This window comes from Oryctolagus cuniculus, chromosome 3, assembly GCF_964237555.1.
Source record: "Oryctolagus cuniculus chromosome 3, mOryCun1.1, whole genome shotgun sequence".
In the NCBI taxonomy this organism is placed as follows: domain Eukaryota; kingdom Metazoa; phylum Chordata; class Mammalia; order Lagomorpha; family Leporidae; genus Oryctolagus; species Oryctolagus cuniculus.
In genome coordinates this window covers 46,117,489-46,128,127 of record NC_091434.1, presented here as the reverse complement: position 1 = coordinate 46,128,127, position 10,639 = coordinate 46,117,489, and the positions used below count along the sequence as shown (strand labels likewise).

Here is a 10,639-nt window from a genome sequence, read left to right as displayed (position 1 = left end):
GCTTTATTGTGTCTGTCTGTTTCAATTATCTTGAATCTCTACTATGTGCTGTTAGTTGAAAGAAAGTGCTATAATTTTTTTGTACTTTTTCTCACCTCTGAACCTCACATGAGTATTGAGATTGAAATAAACACCAACAAAAGAGAGCAGTTAATATATATTCTGAAACCCATGGTGTGCCCTGTCTTAGTCAAGAAAATTAGTAATGCATGACATTGTAATACTGAGACAGTGAGAGTCACAGGCACAGGGAACACAAAGCACTGGAGTGAAAGGGTAGAATTCAGAAACAAAATGAGATAAGAAAAGAAGACTAGAGCAGATGAGTGTAGTGTCTGATTTTGTTAAATTAGCATGGTGAAATGAAGTAATGGCAGTTAGAAACTGAGAATATGTGGGAAACTATATCAGTGAGAAAGCAGACCATTAGCCATCTATATAAATCACAATTCCTGGTGTTTTCCATTGTCACACACAGCCCTGTGTATTTCACTGATGACCAAATTTTCTGCACAAATAGGAAGGAATACTATTTAAATCTAGGGAAAATTAGATACTCATTTTTCTCAATATTCTAATTGGTAAATGAAAATTTTTATTTTTTTTCAATAAATAAAGCATCAGGGCGTATCTCCAGTTTTTTATCCTCCATAGAACTAAATAAAACATCTTAATTAAAATTTTAAAAACATTATACCTTGGGCATTTTGTCAAACATGGGAGATGAGCTAGCTTAGAGATAATGCACTGTGAAGATATTTTTATTATAGAAAATGTGTTTTCCTTCTACTGATCTAGAATGAAACAGGATACTGTAATAAATTGAGGGTATCATTTGAACCACAAAATGGCCCTGAGTGTGTAATATCCTTGTGTAATTTTTCTTGAGTGCAAATTATTCTTGTAACTTGTTTCTAGACAATAAAATATGACAAGAGTAGTAGGATTACACTGACTTGATTTCATTGTATTGGTGGTAGGCCTATCATCTATCTGTCTATCTTGGTATCTATTGAACACATTAAAGATAGCTTTTTGATGACCTTGAAACAGCAAGATGCAATCTGGTAAACTTCCCAGAAAGACACATGGCAAGGAATTAACTATAGGCAATATCTAGTGCCTCATGGTGGATATTGGCCTGCAACCAGTAGGAAGGCAGAGCCCCTGATATACAACTGCAAGGAAATGAACTCTGTTGATGGAATTAATTAAAATGTGGATTTTTTTCATAGTTCAAAGGAGAAGACAGTCTTACCAATGATGTGATTTCCTTGTGAGATCCTAAGCAGAGAACTTACCTCAAAATAGTCAAATGCGTGTAAGAAAAGAATAGAATGGTGATTATCGAGGGCTGGAGGGTATGGAAAATAAAAAATTCTTGAAGATGAGTATAAATTTTAAATTATACAAGATAAATAAGCTTTAGGGATCTACTGTGCAACATAGCATGCACAGATAACAAGCAGTTAAGGGGTAGATCTGTTAATGTTCTTAACACACACACATACATACACAGACTTACCTAAACCCTGATTGGAATTTCTACCACATAAATTGTAGAATAGCTAATGTGGTATGCCAAGCAGCTGATTTTGTGGCAATCTGTTTGTAGCAATAGAAAACTAATTCATAAATTCAGAGGACATAAGAAAACTAATGTAGTCTGGTAGGTAATCAGTTTCAATGCTGGAGGTTTTGTGTCACAATGAAATCATTATGTCTTCCTTTTAGCATTGATTAATAAAAATCTGTTACTTGTTTTCCTAAAAATGGTTCTTGGGGTGACCATTTCAAAATTGTTGATTTTCACTTCTGTTTAAGGTTAGTTGAAGCATTATTTTTTTTTCTTTTTTGAAATAATGATTATATGTTCATTAGGCGGCAATATTATATCTTTCCAGTTGACCTAAGAATAATGAAATCCTGCTATGGACTGAATACATGCATCATTATCTACCAAGTTTAAGTGAAAAAAATACTTTATTGCTAAATTCAATTTTGGTTGCAGAACCATATAAGGAGAAACCCAATGAATGAATAGGGAGTATTTTAAGGATTGAGTTTCATTTTTAAAGGAATATTTAAATCATATTTCATAACTGACTCCTTAACATTCAAAGGCTAGGGTTTGAAATTCTTTTAGCAGATGCTTTGATGAGTGGTTTAATGGAGTTACCACAAGAGTAGGTGTGTGCATAACTCTTTCACTGAGCTTTCTTTTGTATTTTGCTGACATTTTAGCACCTGTAACAATCAATAGAACAAAAATCTGTCTCTCCAATGTGCTATGGAGCTATGTATCAAAATTTATTACTCACCAAAAACAATTTTAAAATCATCAAAAATATTTTCTAATGTTTTGCTTTGTTGTTGAAAAGCAACCTTGAATTGATATTATCCTTTGTTCAGAGTTAAATTTTCACTTAAGTTTAAATTTACTAAAATTACATGTCAGGCATTTTGCTTCTGGCTAGCAAAGTAGAGATGAGAATAATATATATTCTGTCTATAATAAATGATAGTTCAACCAGGGAAATATGTACATATGACATATATAACTTATGAAAAATCTATAATATAACTTAAATACATATGACTTAAAATTGAATAATGAATGTGTTAATACAGCTAAATCAAATATTTGAGTATATTTATAGAAAAAATTAATTTGACAAAAACTGTAAAATGCTATTTACTAGAAATTGGAGAAAGGGGCATCAAAAGGCAAACAAATTAGCAAGTATGAACAAGTACTATAGTAACTGGTAGCAAATAGGTTGAGAAGTGTAGGTTGGAACTAGATTTAGGAAATAAGTAAAGGTTATATATCTTAATGTCTAATAATAAACATCTGCTTGATGAAAGAAAGTTAGTGTGTTGGAGCAAGTTCTATTTGACACACACTAGATTAATAGAAATAGTTATGTGCACATCTTTCCAACTCCAAGTTCATTGACTTTAGAAGCTGGAGACTGATGGGTTAGCATGAAATTGACATGTTAGTTCCTATGAGTTCCATGGGAATTAACAAGTGTTATAAATTATGGTGGTTTATTTACCAGATTGCTAATTGTTAAATCTTTACCAGTATACTGTAATAGATACACACAGTTACACAATACTAATTCATCTACTAAAGAGCTCAAAAAATGTGTACTGTGCATCTTGTGCATAAGGCACTAACCAGAGATCAAACTGTAGAAAAAATATCCATACCCTGCTGATGTCATAGACAAATAATGACAAGTATTAATGAAAACAGATGGGAAAAATATGAATCAATAATGAATGAACGAGAGTGATCTGGTGTCATTGTGCGATTGTTACTTTACAGCAGGTACAATCAGATGGTCTCATGAATGAAACGAAATTTTTTCTGAGACCAAAGTGTTAAGAAAGTGACTGGATGGAGGAAGCACCTGGCTCCTGGCTTCTGATCGGAACAGTTCAGGACTTAGCGGCCATTGCGGGGGTGAACCAACGGAAGGAAGACCTTTCTCTCTGTCTCTCTCTCTCTCTCACTGTCTAACTCTACCTGTCAAATAAATTAAAAAAAAAAAAAAAGAAAAGAAAGTGACCGGGTGTGAACGTTTATAGACAATAGCTTTCAAACATAAGAAATAGTACGTACAAAAAATTTAGCAGGAAGTATGATTTTTTTTCCTGGAGGAGTGATATGGCTAAAATTCTGGGAATAATGGTAACACTGATAGAAACTGAGAATTGAGAACAGAAAGGTAAGAAGTTGTCTCTTTAAACCTGTTTTAAAAGGCCACAGACTTACACAGAAATGCTTATATTAGATATATATTTCCAGCTCCCAGCTTCTGCCTCCTGGAGCCTGGCACTAAGCAGTTTCTGAAATGACAGGTAGCCCAGGTAGGTGGTTGTTAGGATGCAAGAGGCAGTGTCATTGGATCCGCTTGTATTCAGCAACCCCGAAGAGCCCAGAGACCACCCAAATGGAGCCACTGCTCCTGGTCAGAGCCCAGCCCCTTGCCTCGAGTGTTTGGAGATGAAGAGTCTTGTCCTTGAGCCCTGGGCCCTGACTCTAGCCCAGCGGAATAGGCAAGTGAGTTAATAATCCAGTTGCATGAAAAGGAAAAGCATGTTCAAGATACCATTCCTATAAATAGCCACTTCAGATGTGTTCAAGAAGCAGAATAAACTCTTTTGATTGACATAGCTTCAAACAGTGGCTGAAAAATTCGGAATCAGGGAGACTGGGCCAGAGAGCGCAGCTTTGAAATTCCTGACTAGTAGCACTGTCTGAAGTTCCTCTCAGAAGTGCTTGCCGCTCAGGAAGCTCAGTCAAGAACAACTTCCTGTTCCGTCGCGGAAACTCATCCAGCTGGTACCAGAAATTACACACTAAGGAGAAATCCATTTTTTCAGGGCTTCTTCGATTTGAGGATAATTTTTCAACTATGAATTTGGACAAGAAAATGAATTCACAAAATCAGCGTATGCAGACTCATCAGGAACCCCCACGCTCTTCAATAAATAGAGTGCTTCCATCTGAACAAGACACTGTTTACAAGGAACATCCCAAAGTAGCTAGCAACATTCAGAATCTCTTGAACTACAGACTTTGCATGCCTGATGCCATTGCGGTGAAAAGTCTTATTAAAAAGAATGGCCTTCAGAAACTCTTGAAATTTGACCAACTAAATATTCAGTGCACACAGGAAAAGCTTTCCTGGACTTCAACGGAAGGGGAGTCACATTTATCTCCACTTAAAATTGCGACTCAACAACAGACTGATGGGATTCCAGTGGGAAATGTCAGATTCCAACCTGGCATGACTGCATACTTTGGAGAGGAACAAATGTTACTCAACTTCATCAGCAGAGTCACTTGGAACTCCAAACCAGTAACCTCTAGCTTGTGAGCTCATTCTTCCGAATTTGGGGTGAAGACTGTGGATGAACAGAAGTATTGGAAAGTCTTTGAAGATATCATACACATCATGGACAGGATGGAAAATGACTTCTCTCCTTAGAACTCAGCAGGCAGGAGTTTGTGTTTGAGAATATGAACTTTCGCAACTACAAAAGAAGTTCCAGATCAGCAACAATGGACAGGTTCCCTGCCTTTCTTTTCTTCCATCTCTAAACTTCATGGCAGCCAGTACTGTAAGCCGTCTTTGGGCTAAACCTTTTGAGGGCTACTTGGAGCCAAATGAAACCGTGGACATTTCTCTTGTATTTGTCAGCAAAGACTCTATGACCACTTTAAACTCAGGATAAGCTTGAAGATATTCTTGTCCTTCACCTGGATCAAGGCAAAGATCACTTCTTGATCAACGGTGGAAATTACCTCCCACGTCATTTTGATACATCCTTAGAGGCTTTGTGCTGAATGAAAAGACCAACCCGCGAAGTTCTTATTGCCAAACTCAGACTTGGAGAAATCCCCTCTGCAGATGGTTCCCTTGGATGCAGATGCAAGTGAGAGACCCCTTCAGGTCCCCAAGGAAATCTGGCTTCTAGCGGATCACTTATTCAGATGGACCTGTCTCCAGGAGAACCCGTCCCAGACTGCTGGGATGCAGGAAGAGTTAGAGCAATCATTGACTGTCTGGACACCAGCATTCCTGAGACAGTCCCTGGCAATCATCACTCTGTTGCTGAGGTGTTGCTCATTTTCCTGGACCCCTGCCAGAGCCGGTCATCTGTTACAAGTTCTATCAGTGATGCCTTGCCTCTACTCATGATCCCCAGATCTGCCAACAGGTGATTTTCCAGCTTCCAAGATGCCACAGGAATGCCTTCTGCTACTTGATGGCATTTCTTTGAGAACTCTTAAAATTCTCTGAATACAACATCAGCGGCAGCATGATCACTACTCTGTTCACCAGGCTTCTCCCAAGGCCTCCACACAACATTGTGGCAAGGGAGACTCCAAGCGACCACCAGCATGCTATCCAGGTCATTCAGGGCTTTCTGCTTGTGAGTGAAGATGACTCGAGTGAGGATGACTAAGGCTCTTTCTCTTGTTACTTTTAAAGATCCTAAAGGTAGAAGATTGGCTGGCTCTAAGTTATTTCAAGAATGATTTTTTTAAAAGGCCTTAAGTTCCCGCATCCCATATGGGTGTCAGTTCTAGTCCCGGCTGCTCCTCTTCCAATCCAGCTTTCCACTATGGCCTGGGATAGCAGTGGAAGATAGCCCAAGTCCTTGGGCTCCGGAACCCACATGGGTGACCCGGAAGAAGTTCCTGGCTTCGGATCGGCACAGTTGTGGCCATCTGGGGAGTGAACCAGCAGATGGAAGATCTCTTTCTCTCTGTCTCTACCTTTCTCTGTAACTCTTTCAAATAAATAAAATAAAGCTTTTTTTTTTTTTTTTTTTTTTTTTTTTTAAATAAAGTCACGCTGTAGGAAGGGTCTATTGAGAAGTTCAAGTTCTGTTTATAGTACAAAAGGAAGAGAGTTTCCTAATCCCTCCTTTATATCCTAAACAGCAAATTACTTTTAGACTTACATTGCCTAGTCAGAGTTACTCTATTTTAGTGTTTTTGTGTTTTCCTCTTTATAAGGCAAGGAGATCTGTATGAACAGTCCTTTATCTAGAGTTGTGTTTGTTGCCTCTACCAGACTGTCATGACTGTCCTTAGTACCCTGGGGCTGGATTCTCCAACATTCCCATTCTAGGCCTGCAAGCACTACTTGCCCTTGTTCAGACTCATCTGTAGTTGTTTGTATGAAGCACTTTCAAGTCACCCAAACCCTGTCTCACTTCTTTGCACGCCTCTCCACTTGTTCTATCACTTTGACGGGAGCCTGGGTGAGGCTAGTGAATCCCTGGGTGCCCTCAACAGTGAATTCATGGTCCATGTGTGGTTGTTACATGCATTTGTGCATTTCTACTACTAAGATGGTGTCTGTATTTCACTGTAACATTGGTCTCTCAATGAATCTGCCCTGGATGGAACCAGATGCTCTGTCTCAAATCACACTTAGTGGCATAACTTTAGGAACTATTAGAGACGACGTACTATTGTTGTGAGGGAATCACAGGCAGAGGGGAGCACTTGGAGAATTTCAAGAGTGAGAGGATTCGTGCTTGACAGGTCCTGCTTCCTACTGTCCTTTTCCTGTTACCATTCACATTTTACATCAGGACTTATCCTGACTGTTTACGGGACTCATGCACCCTTTGGAATCAGCCTGCAGAGCACCATTTGCACCGCAAGGAAGAAAAGGGAGAGCGTGCACCTCAAGCTATTGCTCCCTCCCACAGCGAGGGCACTGAGACCAACCCTCAGAGCTGCTTCTTCAGTCTTCAGAAGGGCGGATGTCACCCCTCCCTCAGAGGTGCTCATTATGAAGTTTATAACCAGCTCTTTCTTTTGTTTTCTTTTTGACAGGCAGAGTTAGAGAGAAAGACAGAGAGAAAGGTCTTCCCTCTGTTGGTTCACCCCACAATGGCCGCTATGGCTGGCCCTGCGCCGATCTGGAGCCAGGAGCCAGGAGCTTCTTCCTGGTCTCGCATGCGGGTGCAGGGCCCAAGCACTTGGGCCATCCTCCACCGCCCTCCCGGGCCACAGCAGAGAGCTGGACTGGAAGAGGGGCAACCGGGACAGACTCCGGCACCCCAACTGGGACTAGAACCCGGAGTACCGGCACCACAGGTGGAAGATTAGCCTAGTGAGCCGCGGCACCGGCCTATAACCAGCTCTTTCAAGTGAAGGATTTGGAGACTCCCCTGGCTCCTATATCCAGTCACTGTATCCAGTGCTATGTAAAAGACTGTCTAGGGGGACCAACAATGCGTGGTGCCTCTCTCACCCAAGATGACCCTCTGAGCTTTTCATTTATTCAAGTTTTGTGGGACAGCCTTTTTTATATGTTTCTTTAAATTAATCTCTGTTGTTTAACAAGCAAGCCATAAGCCACTGACTGAAAAACTGCCTTGGCCAATTGGCTTCCTCCTGATTTGTTTTCCTTAAAACAACCCCAAGTGGATGCATTCTTGCCTATTACCATTATATGTGAGGAGTATAACACATGGAGGCTCGGTGTACAATCTCAGACACCAGCTCCATGATTCTTCTAGTACATTCTGAGGAGATTGCCAAGGGCAAGTCCACCAGTAAATGGTTCTCCAGTTCCACTTTCTCTTGAGAATTGAATTCTCTGGGAAGAAAAGACGTAATCATGTATCCTGTGATACCCAAGTTAAACCTTTTTCTGATTGGGAGTTAGGGAAATAGGAGTTAAGTTACCAATGTGAAATAGCTAAAGATCTGAAAGGTCAAGGGTGGGTGGTGAATTTCATTCATGTAAGACTAAGAATAGATTCATCTTGTCATCTCTACAGTGCCAGAAGATGATCTAGTTAAATGTTCAAATCCTATAATAAGTGCTAATAAAATAAATCATATTGGCCGGCACCGCAGCTCACTAGGCCTTGTGGCGCCGGCACACCGGGTTCTAGTCCCAGTCCGGGCGCCGGATTCTGTCCCGGTTGCCCTTCTTCCAGGCCAGCTCTCTGCTGTGGCCCGGGAGTGCAGTGGAGGATGGACCAAGTCCTTGGGCCCTGCACCCCATGGGAGATCAGGATAAGTACCTGGCTCCTGCCATCGGATCAGCACGGTGCGCCGGCCACAGCGCGCCGGCCACGGTCACCATTGGAGGGTAAACCAACGGCAAAGGAAGACCTTTCTCACTGTCCACTCTGCCTGTCAAAAAGTAAAAAAAAATCACATTAATATTTTTATTAGTAAGATTCCATTTTCACATCAGTATGTCAAAATTCATGAGAGACAACATATCAGAATACTTAAGGAAGTTCATTAGAAGTAGCATTAAAAATGGATTTTTGTGTGCAAAAACTTGAAATTCATAAGTAGTTTTCATAATACTCATTTCCATCAAAATTTTAATAATTCCTCAGATACATGCATTTCCAAAGTAAACATTTTAATTCCATCATTTTCAAATTTTAAAAAGGTTTATTTATTTATTTGAAAAGTAGAATGTGATTAAGAGATCTTCCATCTGCTGTTTCACTCTCTAAATTGACACAACAACCAGGCCTATGTCAGGTCAAAGCCAAGAGCCAGGAACACCATCCTGATCTCTTGTGTGGACATGAGGGCCCAAGTACTTGGGTCATTGTTTGCTCTTTCTAGGCACATAAGCAGGAAGCAGAACAGTACTTCAGCATCACAAATGGTAATGTAACCCGCTGTGCTACAACACCAGTCCCTTTGCACAAACTTTTTGAAGTACACTTTTCTGCTCCAGACTTATAACCAGAAAATCAAACATAAAATATTAATAAAGTATTTCTTATTCAAGTCTATGCATAGATTGTTGCAAGCTATCATTAGTTTCCTATGCTAGTGATTCCCTAAAATCTTTGAACCAAGAAAGTCAAAGACTTGTCCCCCACACCTCACAAGGCACAAATTCAAACATTTAATTTTCTTATTCCATTATAAAAATGAGAAGAAAATTAGAAGAAATGAGAAGAAACAAGAGAAAACATCAAGAAAGACTATTTTTCTAAACTATGTAAATCTATCTGGCTAGGAAGGACAAAGAAAGCCTAGTCACGAACGTGCAGTAGGGAAGAGAGAGAAGAAACCGAAGGGATGGGAACATGCCTCAACTCAAGAAACAAAAAGACTTTTAGGAAATATATAACAATATCACAGAGCTGATGATGGCTTTCAGAAACAGTGGTTCAAAAACCCTTTCCTTTGAGGAGATGTGCAACCCTTGCTTCCTTCTGCCCTAAAACAAGAACCATATCTGTTCTTAATATGTTTTGCGCTGCTGTCACAGAATAACCCAGATTCAGTTAATAATAAGCAATAGGAGTTTATTTTGCTCACGGCTCTGGAGGCTAAGATGTCCAAGCACACGGCTCCAGCCTCTTGGGTGGGTATTCGTGCTACATCGTAACATGATGAGGACATCCTGCAAACAGAGCAAGACAGCAAGAGAAAGCAGACCTTGCTTTTCTAACAAGCCTATTCTTGTGGTAACTAACCCACTGACTACAGAGTGACCCCTCATGACCAAATCACCTGTTAAGGTCTCATGTCTTAATATCATCACATTGCCATTTAAATTTCAACATCAGTTTTAGATGGGATGTTGGCATCAAAGCAAACAATCTCTTAAAAACCAGGTGGAGCTGAGAGAAGAAGATGAGATAAAAGTGAGAAAAAGGGAGAATAGTTACAAAGACCACCACTGTTTATCCAGAACCAGAATTGGGGCATAGTGGGTAAAGCCACTGCCTGGCATCTCACATGGGAGATGGTTTGTGTCCTGGCTGTTCCACTTCTGATCTCACATCCCTGCTAATGTCCTGAGAAAAGCATCAGAAGAGGGCCCAAGTGCTTGGGCCCCTGTCATCCATATGGGTGGCTGGGATGAAGCTTCTGAGTCCTGGCTTCAGCCTGGCCCAGTCCTGACCATTGCAGCCACACAGGGATAGAAGACCTTGCTCTCTCCCTCTCTCCCTGTAGCTCTTTCAAATAAATACATTTTTTAAAGTAAATAACCTGTACACTAAATGTAGCCAATGATATGTCTTTAAACTCAGGAAACCTAGAGAAATTTCCTCTTTAGAAAGAGAGGAAAGAAAAGGGAGTAGTCTTTAATACCAGCAAAAT

General features: G+C 40.2%; 1 pseudogene; it reads left to right on the top strand.

Moving 5' to 3' along the window:
- The first annotated feature begins 3,965 nt into the window (after nucleotides 1–3,965).
- On the top strand, nucleotides 3,966–5,988 carry LOC103348852 (inositol polyphosphate 5-phosphatase OCRL pseudogene; annotated as a pseudogene).
- Nucleotides 5,989–10,639: the final 4,651 nt, after the last annotated feature.